Genomic DNA, 23,407 nt, shown 5'->3' with positions numbered 1-23,407 from the left:
AATAAATTCGAACTCAGATCCAAACACTTGGATCATTGTTTCTTTTGAAGATACTTCAAAACTGCTGAAAGAATTGTGAGAAAGCATCACCGACGACAGTCTCCACAACCAACCTGGAACTTCACCTACCAAATGATTATGAAAAAGTCCAAGATCTACAAGATTAGAAAGGTTTCCTAGTGAAGAAGGGATCTCTCCTGTGAGATCGTTATACCTAAGGCTAAGGTTTCTTAGATGCTTTAGATTGCCTATTGAAGTCTGAATCTTACCTACCAATCTATTAGAAGAAAGTTCAAGATATGTGACTCGAGAAAGGTTTCCTAGTGAAGAAGGAATCTCTCCTTGGAGATTACAACCTGAAAGGTCTAGGATACGAAGATTTTGGAGTCTAAAAAGGGTACTGCATGTTAGTTTTTAAAGAGCTGTTTAGAAAGGTGGTACGAAGGTTGAGTGATATCACCTGGCCGATTTATTGTCGCATGTGACACCCTTCCAAAAACAACAATCGTTGCTCTTATTCCACGAATTTGGTTTAGACTCGTAAATTGGAAACTCGTCTCTGAATTTCAAACGATCGTCCCTCTGGTCTTGGCGGCAAAAATGGAGCGAAGGAGAAGCTAGAGTGTGCTTCACTAGTTCACTAGTGTAATTAATGAGTAAATCTGTGCTTCACTAGTTCTCTTTAAAAAGAAGAAGAGAAAGTAGAAAACCCTTAGTGGAGCTGTGACTTATAGCAAGTCTTGCGTCAAGTCGTCGATTCAGTACGTTTGACTTGTCTAAGTCTTTACGTTAATCCATTGTGCCATTTATCTCAAAATTTCCTCCGAAACCACTATAGTCATTCAAATGTCCACTAAAACACTTCTCACGATTACTAATCTCAAATTTATATTTAGCTTGTTTTGTATCCATTTTTTCTTTAAGGTTTCTCTATTATAATTGGATATATAAGGCCAGAGCCGGCCTTGAGGCCCAAGTAAGCCAAGCATGTGCTTGCGGCCGTTTGTGGGATAAGTACTACTTTGGTCCTAAATTCTTAAAAAGTTTTCTTCAGCTCAGTTGGTTAAAGGGTGTAGGTAGTGAGAGTTTCACCATCAGCTGTTATTGCAATTTTTTGTTTTTCCATTAATTTGTTGGCCTAAATTTTTTTTGGTTAGGATTATTTCCCTATGTTAATTTAAAAACATTTTATAAATAATATCATTAAAATAACGATTACTTTTACACAAGTGGTTGACCAAAAGTTGATTAATACTTCTACATTATGTGTAAGGTTTGAGCCTCAGTAAATGAGCCTCTGAGGTATCCTAGATTAGGTTATTGTTCGTCTGTGCCGTTTTCCTTGTGTAACAAGAAACCTTTGCCGACTTGAAACACAAACGTGGCTCATATGTAACACATGATCAGATTCATTAATTAGGTCCAGAAGCCCAATATACTAGTGGTTATTTATACCTTATATATAATAAATAATATCTAATTTTTAGGGTTAGTCTTTGAAACAGAGTAAACCCTAAACCGATATCAAAACTAAATCAATGGAGTCAGGAACGACGAAGAATAAGATGGCTTACTACACAGAAGATCTCATGTTAAATATATTGTCCAGATTACCACTTAAGTGCATCACATCTTTCGCAGTGGTTTGCAAGGAATGGATTTCGAATCCCAATATCTACACGACCTTTTCATGTCACATCATCAAAACTCGCATACGTCGTGGTCACTCATGTGCAGCGACACTCATAAAGAAGTCGTGGCTTGTAAATGCAGGTTCTAAAACAATTCGCTGTGAGAAACAATTCGTTGTGCCGAACAGAGCGTTGTATCAATCAGGAAGTTGCATTAGATCACAGACGCTCGAGTTGCTGACATAGATGTGTGAGCTGACGTGGCAAGACGTGAGTGGATGTGATGATGTGTCGAGGAAAGGTGATGACTTGGCATTGAATATAGAGACATGATTGTTCTTGGAGATATGGAGAATATTCTCCACAGCAAATTAAGGAAAGGATAAACTTGAGCAGTAAGCAGTTTCCTTATCCTTTGAGATATGAAGAATATTCTCTACAGCAAATAAGGAAAAGATAAGGTTGAGAGCAAACAGTTTCCTTATCCCGTAATACTTGGAGATTCACCTTCTAGGGGTTCTCAAGTCGAGTATATATATTCTAGGAGTAGGCCACAAGCCAATTTGAGCACTCTAGAATATTGATACAGTTGTAAACTTCGAAGCCACAAAGATAAGGCTTAGAAGGGGTGTTCCCAGTTCTCTGTGACGTTAATCAGGGTTGTGATTAAGTGCGCAGAGAATAGTTTTTCTTTCTCTTAGATCTACACTGGTGAGAGTTTAGATAGAAAAGAGAGAGGCTTGTTTTTCTTCTCTTAGATAAAAAGAAAGAAGGTTGGTTTTACTCTCTTAGATCTACACCGGGTGTTGTGTTAGATAGAGAAGAGAAGAGTGCTTAGATTTATTCTTGTAACCGGTTAAGAGTTTGATAAAAATAAATATTAATGCGTTGGCTTGACGCGTTCCAACTGTGAATCAGTGTGTTGTGCTTCTCTATACCCTTACAATTGGTATCAGAGCAAACACCTGATAAAAGAATTGTTTATTCTTTCAACAGGTAAGATCTTGAGACGAGGTATGGATGAGAACAATCCTCTTATGATTGATGTTGAGCATTAAGATGATTCAGAGTTGTGATATGGAAGCCTGGTTCGCTGTTGAAGATGGATGGTCACTTCCAATAAGTACAAACATGAGAGGAGAAACTGTGTAATAAAGTCATGTAAGTTGTGGACGACTGATGAAAGTTAAAGGGAAAACAGAACACCGAAGCGTTATCTACTATTTTCAGCTGCTTGTCGATGGATCTGTTCGCGATGGTACAAGAGTGTATGTCGGCGAAAGAAGCTTGGGATATTTTGGAAGCCTTCTTTGAGGAAACCAGAAGGGTGAAGAAGGAAAAATCTGATGTATCACCATCCTGTCATTTCAACAGTCAACTAAGCTCCCCTTTTCAGGAAGTTGTAGTGCTGAAGAAGGTATAAAAGGATAAGAGGTTTGTTAAGGAATCTCTCAGAAGCTTATCACATGGATATCTTTCTCACATGAAAGTTCTGATGAACCTTCGAACAGATGAACTGCAGATGAGAAAGAACAATCAGAAGGCTGAGGAATCATTCACTTTGAAGACTGTAGAAACTCAGACATCTGTTCAAGGTAATGAGGAAGTACTGATCAAGAAACAGTTCAGAAGGCTGAAGGGTTCAGAATGTTCTACACTTGAAAGAAGAAGCATGCTGAAGTGTTACAACCATCAAGGCTGTGTTCATACGAAATCTTGTCTGACATGGAGTGATATTGATTCAGCTAAAGAAGATAATGAGAATCATAAGTCTATTTTGAAGCCTAAGACTGATGTGGCTGGCTTAACTGTTGAGAAACAAGTCATCGCTCTGTCTGAGAAGGAAGAGCTGCTTGATAGAGTATTCACTCTTGAGAAATTGTTGTCTGAGAATAAAGTTATTACGTCTCTGTTGAGACAGCGTCTTGAGGGATAACTAAAGATTAACAAGAGGCTGAGTAAAGGAGCAAAAGATCTGGACAAGCGACTGGTCAAGGGTACTATGATTGCAAACTGTGGTATGAAGAACCATGGAGGAAACTCAAGTGGTGACACAAGTGCAGTGAATGGGTCAATAGTGCTGCAACACAGGTGGTGCTGTCAAACGAGGGTCTGAGTTCAACCTGCAGAAGACTAAACAGATGATTGTTGTGAACAATCTGAGAAGGAGTGTATTAACTAGCTGTTATCAAGTGTAAGCTGTAGCACTCAGGAAACTGTGGGAATCACTTCCATCAAGAAGCTGCTGGAAGGATCCAGGAGGGTAAAGTTGTTGTTTGTGATGCTATTACACAGAGTTTTTCGGATGCAGTTAGTGGTGTTGCATGTATGTGTCACGATTGTGGAAAACAAAAGTTGGACAAGTTGGACAAATTGTGGAGAACAAGGCACGATTGGTAACCTGATACGGATTGTCTGTGTGCATATTTTCATGTTGTATCAGATGGATGTTAGCGGGATTGCTAGGAATGGCTTCTTTCAGAATACTGTTTACTTGCAGCAACAGTAAGGTTTTGAGGTTTTCATATACCAATGTGAGTATGCCAAATGTTTGCTCAGTGCATGTGAGTAACAAAGAAGTGAAGATGAAGCCACACCTATGAGAGTTGGAAATGTTTGAATGGTAACTGGTATGGTGGGCTGACCACTCGTCTGAAGATGTGTTGTACCAACAAATCAGACATCTTTGAATGGTAACTGGTACGGTGGGCTGACCACTCGTCTGAAGATGTGTTGTACCAACAAATCAGACATTTGTTATGTACTTGCAAGATGTGAGTGTCTTAGTGACAATTGTAAAGTATCACACATGCAAGCTGCTGAAAGGATTTGCAAATTTCAAAGGCACATGCAACATAGGGTTAATATTGATGAAAGGAGCTAGCAGAAACTTGAAGAGATATCGCTCTCTGAATCACCGTGAAGGATCTGGTGGCTATTGTCTTCTGGGAACAAAGCTGATCATCTGCTGCGCTCAGAAGCTTGTTAAGGTACCTCGTTCAATTGTTGAATCTGAGGTTAATGCCTTGGAAACCTTTTTCAATCACCTGATGAGGATCAAACATTTGAGACCAGTGATAGACAAGTTTTCACCCAGGGTATCAATCCCCTATGCAGTTGTAGTACAAAGGGTTGTCAATCCAAATGGTTGTGTATTGATAGCAGGAAGGATATGATCAGAACAATGCACGTCAAGCCAAGTAATTAGGGTTTTGGTTCTAACGATTCCTAAAATAAACAAAGTAAAATAATATAAACAAGTAAACCACACGACCTAAGCACTCGATGCAAGCAATCGAGTACAGGATCGAGTGGGGTGATCGAGTATGCAAGTGAGATATGAACAGCTCGAGGTATTACTCGATACAGGTTATCGTGTACCTGATCGGGTAAGTAGTCGAGTAAGTGAAAGAAATGCAAATAAATAAAATACGAAAGTTCCTAAGGATGGGGGTAATCGAATTCTAAGTGTTCTAGACCAGTACGTATGTCTTACATGTCTCAAGCAATTATTTCCTAGACAATGAACCTCTAAGACCTTGTCACCACACTTTCGCACTAGCACCAATCAACCTTGAACACATTACCACACTGTCCCACTAGCAATATGAACAAGCATGCATTAAGAACGATTCATTATTGTCAGTAGACTTAAACTCATCTAATTTTGTTACTCAGAGTTAAGTAAACCTCTAGCATTGGCTAAATCAAGCATTTTATCTACTCCTTTCGGCCTGTAGCATTTGTAAATGCCCTAGATCTAATCTCAACCTTTCGGTCTGTTGACAGCATTAAGAGCACCAATCTAGAAGGAAATCTATCAATCATTTACAATCAACTAAAGCATCCTAACCGATCAAGAACACAAAATCATCTATCCCATCCCTAGAAACTTTACTACACTACTCGGACATAGAAGCGAATAACAAAGCAATCAAAATGAATGAAAATGACATTGTATTAAAAGATAGAGTAGAGTAGAGAAAGTAAAGGATAGAAATCTATGAAAACTACAAAATAAAAATGCAAAACAAGAAGAAAAATGTTGAGTCGCTCAGTTCTCTCATAGAAGCTCTTGCTCTCTGGTTTGAGGGTCTGCGGCGTGCTCCTTTGTAAGCTAGGGGAAGAGGGGGTTTATATATGGAAACCCATTTGACCTAGCTTCCCAGACCTGCCCGATGATCTACTCGATGGGGTACAAGAGGGTGAAGTCGGATTACTCCTCGGGTGGATCTTCGGGTTGCTCTTCATTCTCTTGGATCCTCCTCGATCGGGTTGGGGTTCGGACTTGTTCTTGCAGCTCGATGGCTCCTTCGGGTACATGCTCGAGTTGTCGTTGTTTTTCCCCATTTTTGTTCTTTAGCACATGTTTTCATCCAAAATATGCAAATGCAGAAATGCAACACCCTAAATGCTCTAAAAGTGAATTCCTACAGTAAATGACCTAAAAATGCTAAGTTAGAGGTATGAACAACGCAAAATATGGACAAAAAAGGATGCTAAAAACATGTAAATTAGAGAGTTATCAGATCTTCAAACTTAAATCTTGCTAGTCCTCTAGCAAGGAAGTAAGAGGGTACGGTTTGAAAGTGGGGACTCATAACCTTAAGATGCTAACCGAAAGATTCAAGCTATAGTCCTTAAAGATAGTTTAATGGTGCTAAGATCAATCAACATACTTACAAATATTCTTCTATGCTTATTACCATGTATCGATCTAGCTCAACCTCCAACTAAAGATAAGGAACATCTCTTTCACATTCAATTAAGTGTTTGGCGAATTCTTGCAAATGGAAGGTGAATCAAGCTCAATCGGTTTCAAGGGTAAGGCTTTTTAGTAAGGTGGTTTCAAACAAATTCTTTGGGTGGTTTTCTCTCGAAAGATGGAATGCTAGACAGTTGTGAAAACTATCTAAGACTGAGAACAATTTGGGCATACAAAGCTTAACTCTAGATGATCTACCCTTTTCTCATTCACTCTCATTTTCATTTTTTTATTTATTTAAACCCCCTAGAATTTAAACTACCCACATCCTTGATTTTAACTCTTTTTTTTTTTACTCCCTAAGGTTTAGACTTTTAAACTTTAAACTTCTAGCTCTCTCTCTTTTTTTTTTCTTTTCTTTGCTAAACTCCTAATGTAGATATATTCTTCTCTTTCTTTCTAGGAGACTATAGCAAGAATTCTTCCTTCTCTTTTTTTTTGTTTACTTAGAGACTTAGAGCTAATTGATTCTAACCTTAGGGACTTTTTCTTCTTCCTTTTTTTTTTATTCCACAACCCAACCCCAAATAAACATTCTAACCACCTAACCTTCAAAACCGAATCTATTAGCTAGTTCCAATTCTAACTTAGCTAAATCAAGAGGCAGTTCTTTGTCGTTCTCAATACTCTCAAGGTTTCACAACCTATAGCACAATGAAAGAGGCCTCACTCAACAATTCACAACAAGGTTTGAAAGGAAGGTTTGGGTTCATGGGTAGGACAAACAAATCGGGTTAAACGAAAAGATTGGTAAAAAGTGGAGTGCTAACCCGAGTTTGGAGTTACCATGAGCAAGTATTCAAATTCCATAAGCAAGACAATTAAAGTTCAAATTAAATCCAATAATATAGAGATGTTCTAATGTTCAAGCAAGTGGAGGAAGCATTCAATCGACAGAAAGGGACTAAGCAAAGATTTTTCATTTTTTTCCAAAGACTGATCTAGCAACAATGAACTGTGACTAAGGGCTATAGCTTCAATCCTAAGGTTTGATTTTAAACAAGGTGGTTTTAATCATTGTCCTCTAAGATGCATATGCGACAATCCTATATGAAACAAACTAGCTCAATCCTAATATGCAAATGCAACTACATGAACACTCTTTTATTTTCTTTTTCTTAAAATTTTTCAAATTTTTTTTTTTTTTGGGTTTTTAATGCACATAGATGCAATGCAGACTCAAATGAATAAAACTAGCATGCAAAAATTTGAAATAATAAAAATAAGAAAATAAAACACAATGTTAAATACATTCTAGGACCCTCTCCCAAACTTAAATTACACAGTCCCTGTGTAAATAAAAGTTTGAAAAAGAATCCAAGAATCACACAAAATGAATTAAACTAAATGCAATGTTATATACAAAGATCGGATGAAAGTGGTACCTCATGGGTTGGTGAAGAAGGAGGTTGCAACAGCCTCCATACTCGCCAACGTGTAGCCTGGGTCATCTCCGGCTTCAGCAGGTACCGGTGTTTGCTCGTCAGAGAGCTCAGAAATGTGCACGGACGACTTACTCGGACCAGCATCCGAGGTGTTGATCGAGGGTGGGATCGCGTAGTTCATTGGGTAAGGCATCGGGTAGTACGACGGAAATGGCGGAAAAGGTCCAGAATGATCACCCGTGTTTCCACTCGCAGGGTGCATCGTGTATGGCGTCGTGAATGGCATCTGGTAAAGTGGAGGGAAGATACTTGTGTACTCACCCGATTGGGTGCTCGATGGGTGCATCGAATAGTTCATCGTGTATCCCATCGGGTTGGGCGTCGGGTAAGCATCAGAATGGCTTCTCCGCAATGGCTCAGGTCGGGTGATGTTCTCCTCGGCTTGGGGCTCGTATGATGATGCTCTGTAAGGTTCTGGAGGTGGCAGTCCTCGAGTTCCTCTTAGCGGTCCGCTTCTCCCCATCCAAGTTGGTGTTTGTGCCGAGGTAGGAGCTGAGGCACAGCTTGCCTTATCTTGCAACTCCTTGATTTGACCTCCCATTGTCTTCACCGAACCGGTAAGATCTTTAACTTTCTTCGCCAAGAACTTGTTCATCCTCTTCAGCCAGCCGATCCTCTTGTGAGCTTCCCTCACTCCAACCGGTTGCTTTTGAGAGCATACATACTCCTCAAAATCGAACTCCTCCGAGCTATCTCTCTGTCTATGCCCGGTCTCCTCTCTCTTCTCAGCTTCGGACTCCTCCTCCGGGTTATACAGATCCTCCAACGGTGGTGCGAAGTCAATGTTGTCGCCCAGCCGAACCTTGGTGCATATGACATTAGGTAGAACCATTTGAGCAGCTCCTTATTTGAGCGGATTTGGAGCTTGTGGACTTGTAGGGGTTCTTGTCTCCTATTGTCAGCCATAGGGACCTCATTTCTTCTTTGCCTACCTCCATACGTTCCCCACTACCAGATTTGAAGCTATAAAGCTTCTCCATCTCTTTGAAACTGAGTCGGTAGTCCTTGTTCCTCACGGAGAAGGTGATGAACCTGATCCCCCCCATCAGGTAGTAGGGTCGGGTGGTCCTCGAAATAGTGCAGCTTCAAGGTTGAAAGGAAGTGGACCGTCTCCTCCTCATATGCTTCAAGGTGGGCTCGCATCAATTGGCCCAGGTGGCACATATCGAACAGGTACTCGACGTCTCTAGCGATGCCCAATTGCTTCATTGTTTCTCGGTGAGGGTAGCGGGTACCAACAAAGCTCATCTTCCGGAAAAACTTGAAGAGTCTTGCCGGAGTATCCACCTCCTTCTGCTTTAGCCTCCGAGAGGCTTGGCGGGTCCTCTCTCTCTGCTCCTGTTCTCTCTCTCGGTCCTCCTCTTCAGCGTGTTGATCCTCTTCCTCAACTGCTCTCTCAACCACCTTCTCAGCCTTCTCCGAAGCCGTTCTCTTCCCCCTTGCAACCGCAGCTCTTCTCCTTGATCGAGAGGTGTAGATCTCCCCTTGCTCTTCTCCTCCGGCATCAGAATCGACCTCCATAAGGTCGGTAAGGGTCTTTTCGGACGTAGACAGGTCCCTACGTCGAGGAGAACGGCGGACAGCACTCGCCATTGGACTCGGTGAGCGAACTCGGGGGTCTACTCGATTGGTTACTCGAGAATCAGGTCGGGTGGTGGATCGGGTTGTGCATCGGGTTGGGGAGGCTAAACGTCCACCCAACGGTTGGGAATGTGGAACGTTTCCTCTTCCTTGAGACTCTCGAACTTCGACGGCATCACCTCCGGTTGTAGCAGCAGCGGAGGTTGATCTTCTTCCCTTCCTTTGGTAGATTTTAGTGATTGGCTCCATGTTTGATTCCTTGAGAAGAAAAAGGCTAAGTCTCGAGGTTAATAGGGTTAGTCCCAAAGAAATCGAATAAAGCTCGAGTTTGAGAGAGAATATAATAGAAACTTTGGAAAGCAAAAACTCTAGGGTTGAGAGATACTTATCGGTGATGGAAGGGGAGAGAATGTCGAAACCCCTTAAATAGGCTAGGTTTTGGTTGGTGGGGTTCACTGAGAGTGGACTTCCTTGTGGGATTCAGACTCCACTCGCCACCCGAGCAGGGACACGATCAGGCGCGTCGAGTACGGTGTCGGGTTGACCCTCGGGTTTCTCAATTTTCCTCTTCTTAATTTTCCATTTTTTTATTTTTTATAAAATTGCAAAAAGAGAAAAAGTAAATAAAAGTAAGTAAAACAAATAAGCTAAAATTAAAAGATACCTTTGGGACTTCCTCCCAAGTGAGCTTGTTTAAAGTCACTAAGCTTGACTCTTCATGCTCCTTAAGCATGGGGTCCATGTGGAAAAGGTTCTAGAATCCTCTCCACTGTAGTAGGCTGGTTCAACAGATTTTCCAGGTTTTGTCCAGGTTCTAAGGCAAATGTGGTGTTGACCTCTTCAAGATGTTGCACCTTCCTTTGCTTGGTCTTTGTAAAGAAAGCTTGACCATCAATGGTTGACCTCTTAATCCCCTTCTTCACATCAAACTCCATCTTGCAATGCTCACCATGTTCTATTCTGATCTTGCCTTGCTTCACCTCGATCACAGCACCAACTGTTGCCAAGAATAGTCTTCCTAGAATCAGCGGATCATCTGGTTCCTTGTCCATATCGAGGATCATGAAGTCGGCAGGCACTTCCAATCCTCCAATCGTGAGAGGCAGGTTCTCCAAGATACCAATCGGATGCCTCACTGTTCTGTCGGCCAGAATCAAATACAATTTACTTGGTTTAAAATCAGTGAATCCTAGCTTGTTGGCAACTGAAAGCGGCATAATGCTAACTGAAGCTCCAAGGTCGCACAAACAGTTCTTGAAGATCCGAAGTCCTATCGAACACGGCAAGGTGAAAGAGCCAGGATCTTCAAGTTTTTCCTCAATTCGCAGCTCAGGATCCAAGCAAACTCCACTTCTTAGAATTTCAAAACCAATCTCCTTGACAGCTTCCTTGACCTCATCCTCCAATCGAGCTGCTTCCTTGGCAGCTTCCTGATGAAGCTCGTGTGGGAGCAAAAACTTAGGTGGTGGAGCTTTACGCTTAGCCATTCGCTATGCAAGCGCCTCCAGCTGGATGTCAAGTGCAGAATTGAACCTTTCTTCTAACTCCCCTTCTACTAGTGCAGGTGGTTGAGGCTGATCTATCTTTTCAACATCTACTCGATGCATCATCTGATCAACACCATCGTGTAGGTCATCGGGTTCCACTTCGGTTGTTCTTTGTTTTGCGATTCTCGAACCAGTGCTCGATCATCAACTCGATTAGTCTCTTCGGGTGAAGACTCGGGTTCATACTCGGATATGTAGTATTTGGCCTCATTTCGCATTGGGTGTTCCACCTCCTCCCCATCTTGATCATCACTGTCCCCAGTGAGGTAGTCCTCATAGTCATCATCAAGGAAGATGGCTTGAGCAGTTGCATAATCCTTGGGGTTTTGAACAGCTTTACCTGGGTGTTGGTTGATCTTTGGGGCTGGTTGGTTGTTGTGATGGTCTTCCAGGTATCGAACCTTTGTGTTAAGTGATTCGTACTTGGCATTGAGATCATTGTACCCTGAGTCGATCTTGTTGCTCATCTCTACGAACCGTTTCGCGATGTCCATAGAAGCGATAACCTGATTCTGAATCATTTTCTGAATGAGACCGCGTAACTCAGCTTCTTGTGATTGGTTTGGTGGACCTTGGTGTTGTTGGAATCCAGGTGGTTGGTTGTAGGTTCCTAAATACTGCTGCTTAGGTGCATAACCTTGGTTGTATTGGACAAAAGGCTTCTGTTGGATCTGGTTCCCTTGAACTGCAGATGGGTAAGTTTGGTCCTGAGGATTCGCAACATTCGGGTTCCGATAAGACAGATTCGGATTCGGCTTGAAGTTGTTGTACCCTCTGTTGTACCCTCCTTGGTTGTTGATGTAGTTAACATCCTCTAGTTGCATAGTCTCCCCATCTTGTTGTTGAAACTGCTCTTCCTCTGATATAGCATGAACATGCTTCTGCTGGTTGAAGAGCTGATCGAGCTTGTCATTGAGGGCTTTCATGTCCCTCTTGTACTTGGCATCTTCCTCTCATGTAGATCGCACAAAGCGATCATATTCCTCATTGTAGTTGCCATCAGATTGAGCCAAGTTCTCAACTAGGTCCCAACCTTCATCAACATATGTGTTGAGGAAGTTACCATGGCTTGCGGTGTCCAGCAACATCCGTATCTTGGGGACCACGCCTCGGTAAAGTGTGCTCAGCAATGAAGCATTACTGAAGCCGTGATGTGGACATCGAGTAGTGTATCCCTTGAAACGTTCCCAAGCTTCACTGATCGTTTCGTTGTTCCTCTGAACAAAGCCGAAAATGTCATTTCGCAGCCTTGCGGTTCTGGAGTTGGAGAAGAATTTGTCCAGGAATGCCTTCTTGCACGCTTCCCAAGTGGTGTTGGACTCCTTAGGGAGCGATTTCTCCCAGATTCGTGCTTTGTCTCCCAAAGAGAATGGGAAAAGCCGGAGCTTGAATCCATCTTCACTGACTCCATTGATCTTAGTGAGGCTACAGAGCCTATCAAATTCATCCAAATGATCCAATGGGTCCTCCATTGGCAATCCATGAAACTTGTTGCTCTGTATCATCTGGATGAGACTACTCTTGATCTAAAAATTATTGTTCTGCACAGCTGGTGGCACAATGCCATTCCATTGAGTGTGAGTAGATGGAGCATCTCCTGCTCCTATATCGGTCCTTGCTTGAGGAGCTGGTGGACCGTTCTGATTATTCATCGTCTCCTCAATGATTGATGGTTCTTGTTGAACTTGTTGTTGTCTGAGTAGCCGAGGTCTGTCGATGCTGTCGATGAAAGGACTCAGGTTCTGGCTACCTCTGGATCGTGTTTGCATGCACAGGTATGTGTCTGAGTGTGTACAAGAGGATCAACTCGATCCAGGTGATCGAGTAAAGGGTCGGGTGGGTGCTCAGGTTATACCTGAGATGCAAAACAAACAATGTGAATGCAAACAAGTCAGTATCCAAACCAAATATAAACAAACGAACTTGATCTAGCAAGCGCTGAAATCCGAAACGTAGCAAAAGTAAAACAACCAAATGGCAACAGCACCAAATTGATAGACAAGTTTTCACCCAAGGTATCAATCCCCTATGCACTTGTAGTACAAAGGGTTATCAATCCAAATGGTTGTGTATTGCTAGTAGGAAGGATATGATCAGAACAATGCAAGTCAAGCCAAGCAATTAGGGTTTTGGTTCTAACGATTCCTAAAATAAACAAAGTAAAAGAACATAAACAAGTAAACCACACGACCTAAGCACTCGATGAAAGCAATCGAGTACATGATCGTGTGGGGTGATCGAGTATGCAAGTGAGATATGAACAGCTCGAGGTATTACTCGATACAGGTTATTGTGTACCTGATCGGGTAAGTAGTCGAGTAAGTGAAAGAAATGCAAATAAATATTCTCTACAGCAAATAAGGAAAAGATAAGTTGGAGAGCAAACAGTTTCCTTTTCCCGTGATACTTGGAGATTCACCTTCTAGGGATTCTCAAGTCGTGTATATATATTCTACGAGTACGCCACGAGCCAATTTGAGCACCCTAGAATATTGATACAGTTGTAAACTTCGAAGCCACAAAGATAAGTCTTAGAAGGGGTGTTCCCAGTTCTCTGTGACGTTAATCAGGGTTGTGATTAAGTGCGCAGAGAATAGTTTTTCTTTCTCTTAGATCTATACTGGTGAGATTTTAGATAGAAAAGAGAGAGGGTTGGTTTTCTTCGCTTGTAGATAAAAAGAGAGAAAGTTGGTTCTACTCTCTTAGATCTACACAGGGTGTTATGTTAGATAGAGAAGAGAAGAGTGCTTAGATTTATTCTCGTAACCGGTTAAGAGTTTGATAAGAATAAATATTAAAGCTTTGGCTTGGCGCGTTCCAAGTGTGAATCAGTGTGTTTTGCTTCTCTATACCCTTACATGGCTCACTACAGATGTGAGACTTGGGGACTTCCACGTTCTCTAGGCTCCTACATCTCCTCTTTCCTAACTCACAAATTTAAATTCCAGGAGGAAAAAGTTACTGTTGATGCATACACTGATGTCGGGTTGATTCTGGTTAGTTTGAAACCTAACTACTATGTGGCTAATCCAATTACACTACAATGTGTTGAAATTAAATTACCTCCTCTTTCTTCTCCTCGAAACGTTGAAGTATTCAGACCATCTGCACTCACCACACGAACTGAAAACGGTGTCGTTTTAGATTACAAAATTGTTATGATGGACAAAAAAAGCGAAGATACAGGCACAATAAGCTTACTCACATATTCATCTAAGACAAGTTTATGGCGTTTCAACACTCTCCATACTCCTAATGCTTTTAGGTGTGTTACTTGGTTCAATCCTGTTAGCTTGAACGGAAACCTTTACTGGCTTGGCTGCAATTACGGGAGAGTTGATCATAACGTTATTTTATCCCATAATTTATATGCTACTGGTTTGGATTATTATCAATGCAAAAAACAATGTGAGTTTCATAAGAGCTTGAACAAAATCTCAAGGATCTTTAATGTATATGAACATCATCAAAGAAGAAAAAGATGATGGAAGTGTAGTGAATAAGTTATGTGTGTGGAGATTACATAGAGAGGAATGGCAAATAGTATCTGAAATATCTCCGGCTTATATGAAGAGGGGTTTAAATTACCATCCGTTGGCAATAAACCCTTTTGATGCTAATTAAATGTATTTGTGGAGTGAGATGCACAAGTGTTTTGTATCTACCACTAACTTGTGAAACAACTAGAACCTTGAATACTAATACAAGAACACCAAGATACCAGTAAACTGAGCTTTATTAAGAATTTCTCAAACAACTTTCTTACAAGCTTGTTTGATCAGTTTTATGCAACACCAAAACAGCTGGTTTGCCACTGAAACAATCCTAATCTACCCAACCTTACCTGCACAGCAACAACTATGCTCTCTCTTTATTCACTCACCAATGAAACCCTCAAGCAATATTGTTCTTCTTGCTAAGATCTAAACACACACACTTTTCTCTCTATAAAAGTGGTAACCGAACAAGGATGTGAGCTGCTTCTCTTTTATATGCAGCAACAATCTTCACATACTCTTCTTTATCCAGCAAATCCTCCTATGCACCATGTCTTTCAAGAACCTCTTTTTGTCCAATGAGTCATAGGAGAAACCCCATCATTATGTTGACTTCAACACTCCACTTGCTTGTAGCTTCCAACGAACACCTTTTTAGCCTGACACCTTTTTCGCCCATGCTCAACAACTCCACGCTCGATGTATCGCACTGTCTTCAAGGTGTTGTGCTGGCAGATCAACTTGACACTTCCCGCTTTGTCTGAAGTCCTTCAGGTACATCCCGTGACAGTGTATAACTCCTACAGATACTCTGTTTCTTCAATCTCCCCCTTTTTATCTAAGTGTGTGCCTCAAGCCTTCCTGTAACAAGTTAGTGATGCAAACCGAACAGAAAACCCAAAACTGAACCACAAGGCATTAAGATAACTGAAATACTTCAGAGCAGCATAAAGTTCAAAGGTTCAACATATAGCCGAGTAGAACTAAAAAAAATCAGAGTTCTGCAATTGTAAATGCAGTACATAACCGTTAGAGAGTTTCTGACTAAAAACAACCACTACATGCGAGCATATACGAATTTGTTCAGCCACTCTTGGTTTCATCACCGTCTTTCTCATCTTCAGGATCACCCTCACCCTCAGAATAAACGATATCAAGGTAATCTCCCCCTGCTTGAGTGCACAGACTCATATAAAAACTAGAGAGAAATGATCAGAGAAAGTGGAACAGGAGAGAGACTTACCTGCAAGACGTTCCGTCATGAGTTTGGTGAATTCATGCAAGTGGCAAATATCCGACAGAAGAGTGTGTGGAGTCTGAGAGGACAGAAGCTCCTTCGGCTCAATCTTGAACTTAACAGGTGCAGCAGAGGTAACATCACCGGAGAGAGCAGGAACAATGCGTTGGAAACGTAGGAGCTGATCAATGAGATTGGGAAGAATGAGACGAACATTGGAGGAAGCATTCGCGACCACAGAGCTGCAGGCACAGATTCATTAAAGACCAATTTCTCAAAATTAAAGCGATGACCTTTGAGAATCATAAAGAGGAGTATAGACCGCTCAGCAGACATAGAGCTGGGGTTCATTGTGGGCATCCAGTTCTGACAACAGATCTTCTGAAGCATCGCCACCGTATCGCCCATCTCCTTTTTGTTGCGAAGCTCCCAAGTACGAATCCGACCATCAGTGAGGAGAGTGACAATCTCATCAAGACTGTCAAGAATTTGGATCTGAGTCGCATTCAAAGGGTACAGCTCATTGGGAAGCTGATACATGGCCTTGATGAGAGATGGAGAGAACTCATACATGGATCCACGAACATAAACTTTGAGTGTGTCGATCCCATCTGTTTCAGCTTCAGCCAGGTTGGCATAGAACTCTTTGACAACAGCCCCAACAAACGAATCAACTTCAGTAACTGTAGGCAGAAGACCAAAATCCGACAGGATTTTGTATGCATCACCACCGTGAGGGTTATCAGGAGCAAGGAAGCCCATCTCATTGAAGGGGCGATCTGAGATAGTCTGAAAACGACGCATGGTGAGTTTGGCGAATAACTGAGGTGAGTAGGGATCGGAGGACGGAAGCTTCAGTTCAGGGTAGTTCAAATCACGAGCAGCTGTGAGACAGCGATTTGCAACATAGCGAGAGAGGTACGTCGGTGGAGGAACTTCTGCAACATCCTCTGCAGTGAGATCGGGCTTTGGAAGTGAAGTGTCAGTGACATCTCCAAGGTCATCGTGAGTGGACGAGCGAGTAGAGCTACGACGAGGCATGCGACGAGTTGGAGCGGGCGATGGCTTAGACTTTCCTTTGGATCCAGATGCACGAACATAAGAACGTTTGCTAGGAGGAAGAGGAGGAGGCTTACGCTTGGTCTTCTTAGGTTGAGAGACTCCAGGTTTGGTCTTTAGGACAAGTGGAGGGTCTGCTGAAAAAAGAACAGGAGCAGCGGAAGATTATTTAGCAGCAGGAGTGGAGTTCTCAACACCAAAATTTGAAGAAGGTGGGTTGTCATGGTCCATGATCAACGAGTGAAGAGATCTGAATGTGAGGAAGGTTTTAGGAGCGAGAAAAGGAGATGTGCAGCTGTTTTTCTGAAAAGACTTGCCAAAACAGAGGTTTTCATTATACATAGATAAAAAGCAAAACAAAGAGCTGTGCAATCCTGTACCGGGAACCTACAGCATGAGGCTCAGACATATAAACACATTAGTGATCACACAACCCAATTGAAGTTTGAAGATGTGCGAAGGTGTTCAAATCCAAAGGTTTGGTAAAGATATCAGCAAGTCTTTATCTGAGGACACATGAGAGATCTCAATTACCTTGTTTTCAACCATTTCACGGATAAAGTGATGCCTAATGTCTATGTGCTTAGTGCGAGAGTTTTGAACAGGGTTCTTAGAGATATTGATTTCACTTTCATTATCACAGTAAACTAAGAAGGTTGAGGATACAATACCATAATCAAACAGCATTTGTTTCATCTACATGAGCTGAGTACAACAACTCCCCATGGCAATGTATTCAGCCTCTGTTGTAGACATAGTCACACAACTTTGCTTCTTGTTGTGCCAGGCGATGAGATTATTCCCAAGGAAGAAACAACCTCCAGATCTGCTTCGTCGATCATCAAGACTTCCTGCCCAATCAGAATCACAGAAACCTACAAGATTCGAGTTAGTTTGCTTAGAGTAAAACAGACCTCGATCAGTTGTTCCCTTGACATATTTGATGATCCTTTTGACAACATTCAGATGAGACATCTTTGGATCAGCCTGATACCGAGCACATACACCAACACTGAAGCACAAATCGGGCCGAGTAGCAGTGAGATAGAGAAGACTGCCAATCATAGCTCTGTAGAGCTTTTCATCAACCTTTTGACCAGTTGAGTCCTTCGACAGCTTTGTTGTTGAGCTCATAGGGGTCCTGGCTGACTTGCTCGTTTGCATTCCGAATCTTTGAATTAAGCTCTTTGCATATGTTGATTGAGAGATGTGAATCCAACTATCACTTTGTTTGATTTGTAATCCCAGAAAGTAGTTCATCTCACCAACCATGCTCATCTCAAATTCCTTAGTCATTCCTTTGACAAAGGTCTTCACAAGTTTTGGATTAGTGCTTCCAAACACAATATCATCCCCACAGATCTGAACAATGAGGATATTTGAACCTTCTTCATAGATAAACAAAGTCTTGTCTACACTGCCTCTTTTAAACCCATTTTCAAGAAGGAACACAGTGAGACACTCATACCATGCTCGTGGTGCTTGCTTCAATCTATACAGAGCCTTCTTGAGTTTGTACACATGATTCGGAAATTTTGGGTCTTCAAACCCCTTTGGCTGAGTGACATAAACTTCTTCTTGGATAATCCCATATAGAAATGCACTCTTCACATCCATTTGAAACATCTTAATGTTCAGAAGACAGGCCATCCCCAGAAATAAACGAATGGATTCAAGACGTACTACAGGAGCAAAGGTTTCATCAAAGTCAACTCCTTCAACTTGAGAGTAACCTTGAGCAACTAGTCTGGCTTGATTTTGTGTAATATTTTCATCCTCATCAATCTTGTTCTTGAAGATCCACTTAGTACCAACAACATTTACTTGCGGAGGTCTTGGAACAAGATCCCACACATCATGCCTAACGAACTGATTAATCTCTTCATGACACGCAGCAAACCAAATCTCATCTTCTAAGGCTGCAAAGATGTCAGATGGTTCCAGTGTTGAGACAAAACAAGAATGTTGTAACATTTCTCGAAAGTTAATCTGAACTCCTCTTGTTTGTCTGTGACCTTCGAGGTTGCCAATCACATATGATTCTAAGTGATTCTTAGGAACTTGCAAAGATGTTAACCTTGAGTCCACAACTTGTCTTTGAGTAACCCTTGTTTCTTCTTCCTGATCCTTTTCAACTTTCTCTAGATCAAGAGTTGGCAGATCTTCATCATCCTGAGCTACAGGGAATTCTTGAGTAGGTGATATATCATCAAATACAACATTAACAGATTCTTCAACTCTCTTGAGACGTTTGTTGTATACCCTGTAAGCCATACTATTTGTAGCATATCCCAGAAAAATACCTTCATCACTCCTTGAGTCAAACTTACCCAAGTGATCTTTATCATTCAAAATGTAACAGATACACCCAAACGTGTGGAAGTAGCACAGATTCGGAGTTTTCCCTTTCCAAATTTCGTAAGGAGTGGTGTTGGTGTTTGGTTTCACATAGACATGATTGATGATGTAACAAGCAGTGTTTATTGCTTCAGCCCAAAACCTTGGTGACACATTGTTGCCGTGAATCATGGCTCTTGCCATTTCTTGAAGAGTTTTGTTTTTCCTTTCAACAATCCCATTTTGTTGTGGTGTCCTTGGTGCAGAGTATTATGTCGTATCCCTTGAGAGTTGAAGAATTGCTCAAATTCTTCATTCTGGAACTCACCACCGTGGTCACTTCTGATTTGAACTATGGGTCCATTTTCAGTCTGAAGTTGTAGAGCCAGTATCTTGAAGCTCTCAACAGCTTCTAATTTTTCTCTTAAAAAAATCTGACCCAAGTGAATCTAGAAAAATCATCAACAAGTACAAAGGTGTACCTTTTTCCATTCAAGCTCTCGGTTTGTACTGGCCCCATAAGATCCATGTGTATCAACTCCAGAATTCGTTTTGAACCAATATCAGCGACTTTCTTGTGTTGTACCTTGATTTGTTTTCCTTTACTGCAGGCATCGCAGACTGCATCAGATTTTCCATCAAGCTTTGGTATTCCTCTGACAATGTTAGCCTTTACTATCTTGACTAAACTCTGAGTGTTGATGTGACCAAGCCGTCGATGCCATCGATCAAGTTTAGAGACTGTAGCGGATAGACACATCTCTGACTCTTTCCACATATAACAGTTGTTTCCTGAACGAACTCCAGCTAGAACTTTGTTTCCGTTTTCATCATATGCACCGCATTCCGTTTTTGTGAATGTGACTTTAAGTCCATCATCACATAACTGGCTTATGCTAATTAGATTTACACGAAGTCCATCAACTGGCCAGTTGAGGTTGGTTAGATCTGTCAATCACCCCTTTTCCTTTGATTTGACCTTTTCTTCCATCACCAAAAGTGACTTTTCCACCTAGGGTGTAAATTCGTCTAATGCTGATTGATCTCCTGTTATATGTCTTGAGCATCCACTATCAAAGTACCAAGAGTTGACTTCCGATGAGCCTGTAGATGTGTAGGCTACATTGGCTTCTTCGTCATCCTCTCCAAGTTGTATCAAGCTTAGATTACATCTTAAGCTGATATTCTCGGTTGTGTCTTCTCCAGAAACAGCAGTGAAAGCCTTTAGATTGCAACTTATGTAGATCTCATCATCTTCTTCATACATTTTCATTAGGTTGAAGTTTGATCTTTGTATAAGCAGATCACTATACAAATCTTTCTTTGAGATTCCACAACAGATTGATCTTCTTCCTGAAACTGTAACAGTGTTTTCTTTGATGATTGCCACCACAGTGATCACACCCATAGGTTCTTCTCCTTATGACCCTCCTATGATGGTCCTTCAACGGATGGTTATGCCTTTCCTCTGATTTCTTTATCACCGAAATTTCTTTCTTCAAGTTAGTAGATATACCTTCTTCCTTTTCTAAGTGATTGGCACTCACGAAATTCACAGGTTGAACTGTCATATCACTTGAGGTTCCAGTATTTCCTTGATACCCTAGACCTCTGTGTGTGGCATATATTCTTCCCATGGACAAAATCTTGTCTAGATCCTTAGTCCCACTGTTCAGCATCTTGATCTGCTTGTGTTTCTCATTCAACTCCTTTTCAAGTACTGTGGCTCTTCCCTTTTCTTTGTAATACTCTTCTTGAAGGTTGCTTAGCTTCTGAAGAAGTCCTTCAGTTGTTTGATCATTAGCCTTGAGTGGAGTATGTTTAACCTTTTCCGTTGCATCTTCATAGGCTGTTTCAAGTTTAGATTCCAAAGTAAGCTTTTCTTGAATAAGCTTAAGCTTATCCTTGCTTAGTTGTACCCAACTGTCATACAGAATTCTGTATTCCTCCTTAGGATTGATTTCTTCGTCACTCTCTGAATTAGACTCAGCACCTATCTGAACATTATCTCCACTGACTGTAAAAACAACAAAGTTGAGCAGTTCTTCCCCTTCCTCATCAGACTCAGAGTCACTGAAGCTCAACAGGGATTTCTCTTTTGACTTGGTTTTGTTAGGACATTCAAACTTTGTGTGTCCCATGCCTTTGCACTCAAGACACTTTAACTCATTCTGTTTGGTTACGGGACATTCAGGTTTGATATGACCATACCCTCCACATTCATAGCACTGAATCTCCTTTCTCTTACCAGAGTAGTCAGCATCTGGTTTTGATGATCTACCACCTGGTTTGTCTCCTTTTGTATTACTCCAACGTCGTGTGTCTCTGTTGTTGTTTCTCTCAACCCTTTTTAAAGCTTTACCAAAATTTATGGCCAACAAGGACATGTTATCTTTGATTTCTTGAAACTGATCAGGTTTTTCATCGGCCTGAAACGCAACGCTTTTAGATGGTTTGACTTTGTCTTCATCACCTTCCATTTCTTCAGATTTTAGTAACTCGACCAATTCAGGAAAAGTCATTGACTCAGTGTTCCCAGCTACCCTCATTACAGCCTTGTGAGCAGCAAATTTGGCTGGAAGACATCTCAACAGTTTTTTCACCAGTTTTTGATCCTTGTAGATCTTTCCAAGAACTTCAGCTTCATTCGCTATGGCACTGAGCTTTGAGCTAAACTTCACTATTGTTTCATCTGGAGCCATCTTCAGACACTCAAACTAAGTAGCTAACATATCAAGTCTCGTTCTCTTAACACTTGACGTTCCTTCATGAGATTGTTGGAGAATATCCTAGGCTTGTTTTGCAGACTTGCATCCTTGAATGAGTTTGAACTCATCTTCATCCACACCAGAGAAAATGGCATTCATGGCTCTTGCATTGAATTTTGACAGATTCTTCTCATCAATTGTCCATCTGGCTTTAACTCCCTCTTTTGTTGTATCAAACGGAGGTTCCCATCCTTCTTCTACGGCTGTCCATGCATCTTCTCCTTGGCCTCTGATGAGTTGTGTCATTCGAACTTTCCAATACCCATATCTCTTAGTATCCAGCATGATGTTCTTACTTGTACCCGTACCATCAGTATTTGGTTCCATAACTTAGGATCTAACCTGTGTAGAGACGACAGTCTCAGATCGGTTTCCCGCTCTGATACCAATTGAAATAACTAGAACCTTGAATACTACTACAAGAACACCAAGATACCAGTAAATTGAGCTTTATTAAGAATTTCTCAAACAACTTTCTTACAAGCTTGTTTGATCAGTTTTATGCAACACCAAAACAGCTGGATTGCCACTGAAACAATCCTAATCTACCCAACCTTACCTGCACAGCAACAGCTATGCTCTCTCTTTATTCACTCACCAATGAAACCCTCAAGCAATATTGTTCTTCTTGCTAAGATCTAAACACACACACTTTTCTCTCTATAAAAGTGGTAACCGAATAAGGATGTGAGCTGCTTCTCTTTTATATGCAGCAACAATCTTCACATACTCTTCTTTATCCAGCAAATCCTCTTATGCACCATGTCTTTCAAGAACCTCTCTTTGTCCAATGAGTCATAGGAGAAACCCCATCATTATGTTGACTTCAACACTCCACTTGCTTGTAGCTTCCAACGAACACCTTTTTAGCCTGACACCTTTTTCGCCCATGGTCAACAACTCCACGATCGATGTATCGCACTGTCTTCCCGCTTCGTTTGAAGTCCTTCAGGTACATCCCGTGACAGTGTGTAACTCCTATAGATACTCTGTTTCTTCAACTTGTTCAAAGACAAGCTTGGGCGTCACAAGAACTTGGAATGTAGCAGCGATGGTCACGTTTTGAGATTTGCTAGAGACTGGAATCCGTTTGAAGACCTTTTTGACTCATTCTCTTCCAAGTTTGTTCTCCCACGTTCGCTGCACCCTATCCCTACAAGAGAATTGTGAGAGGAGTTTCCTTGCTTCTTATTAATTTTTCTATCTATTTTTATTTCCTAAGAGGAATGAGGTGTAGGATGGTTTTACCTTTTTGGCTTAGTTTTGTTTTTACTTTTGAGTATTTTGGTCTAACTAAGTTAATATTTCCGAGAGCATTTCCTGTCATACCATCACAAAAACTAGCATTCATCGTGCAGGGACTCTCCGAAATAAGTAATGGCTTACTTGGATGCAAGATTTGGGGACTTCCACGATCTCCAGGTTCTTACATGTCTTCTCTCATAACAGAAACGTTCGAGGCTTACACCGATGTAGGATTTATTCTCATCAGAGTTTGGCTAATACGATCTCTAATAATATAACCTACTATAGGTGGCTA

At 41.4% G+C, this 23,407-nt stretch overlaps 1 non-coding gene and 1 pseudogene across 1 annotated transcript; both read left to right on the top strand.

Moving 5' to 3' along the window:
- Positions 1-1,538: 1,538 nt before the first annotated feature.
- Positions 1,539-23,037, top strand: LOC109132461 (F-box protein At3g28330-like; annotated as a pseudogene).
- LOC147945549 (small nucleolar RNA R71) lies at positions 12,113-12,219 on the top strand. The gene has a single exon (XR_015597886.1). It is a non-coding gene; the product is annotated as a small nucleolar RNA R71 (small nucleolar RNA).
- Positions 23,038-23,407: the final 370 nt, after the last annotated feature.

The sequence above is a fragment of the Camelina sativa genome, chromosome 4, assembly GCF_030686135.1.
Source record: "Camelina sativa cultivar CO46 ecotype springtype chromosome 4, ASM3068613v1".
In the NCBI taxonomy this organism is placed as follows: Eukaryota; Viridiplantae; Streptophyta; class Magnoliopsida; order Brassicales; family Brassicaceae; genus Camelina; species Camelina sativa.
Note: the sequence above shows the minus strand (reverse complement) of the source record. Positions and strands in the feature narration are given on the sequence as shown.